The 756-nt window shown below is 36.4% G+C and overlaps 1 protein-coding gene across 1 annotated transcript in view; it reads left to right on the forward strand.

Annotated features, from left to right (window-relative positions):
* Window positions 1-756, forward strand: part of LOC119593031 (carbonic anhydrase-related protein 10-like) — a gene marked incomplete in the record, with an annotated part of 152,330 nt that overhangs the window by 32,959 nt on the left and 118,615 nt on the right.

A 756-nucleotide genomic window follows, 5' to 3' on the forward strand; every position in this document is an offset into this window, starting at 1 on the left:
AAAAGCATTTGAAACAACCAGAACACTTGACTGACTACACTGGGCTGAGATAATTGCCTTTGAACTCTTCTACAATGGGCATAACAGATGCCTTCTGACTTATGTATCACCGGGAGTGACTGACACATTCTGTCAGCAAAGGTGGAATATACCGTAAAAGCTTTTTCATTATAAATCTTCGAACACCAGTGCCAGGCGGTGTAACACGTCGTGAACAAGTTTAGTTAGTGATTGGGGGGGGGTTGTTTTTTGGGGGGAGAGGGGGTCATAGGGGTGGGGAGTGTTAGATGACCTTAGATATAGATTTATGTTTGATGTTATTTATAATTCAGTGTTTTTTTTTCTTTCTTTTTTCATCTGCATACTAACTCACATTTTAAATATATTCAGCATTTTAAATATATTTAGTAAATATTTGAAGCAAATACTTATAATTTCTATAATTTCTTTATAATTTCTACTCACACTTAATTCATTTGCTATCATACGGACATAACTAACGCTAATCAACCAGAGCGCAACATGTACGAAGTAAAAAATTAAAAGGTACCCCCTGCAATTTGCGTTCAGAAAATGTATCGTTGTTTTCAGTGAGTATCTGATTAACTGGAGTCTCGATAACATTTAAGTGGAAGATCAATATGAAAGTTAGATTCTCGACATGTGTGCATAGACTATACACGTCTATATACGCAGAGCATATCATGTGTGTATCGTATACGAGTATGTATCGAGTATGTATATGCGGGGGAGAGC

Source organism: Penaeus monodon, chromosome 31, assembly GCF_015228065.2.
Source record: "Penaeus monodon isolate SGIC_2016 chromosome 31, NSTDA_Pmon_1, whole genome shotgun sequence".
Lineage (NCBI taxonomy): Eukaryota > Metazoa > Arthropoda > Malacostraca > Decapoda > Penaeidae > Penaeus > Penaeus monodon.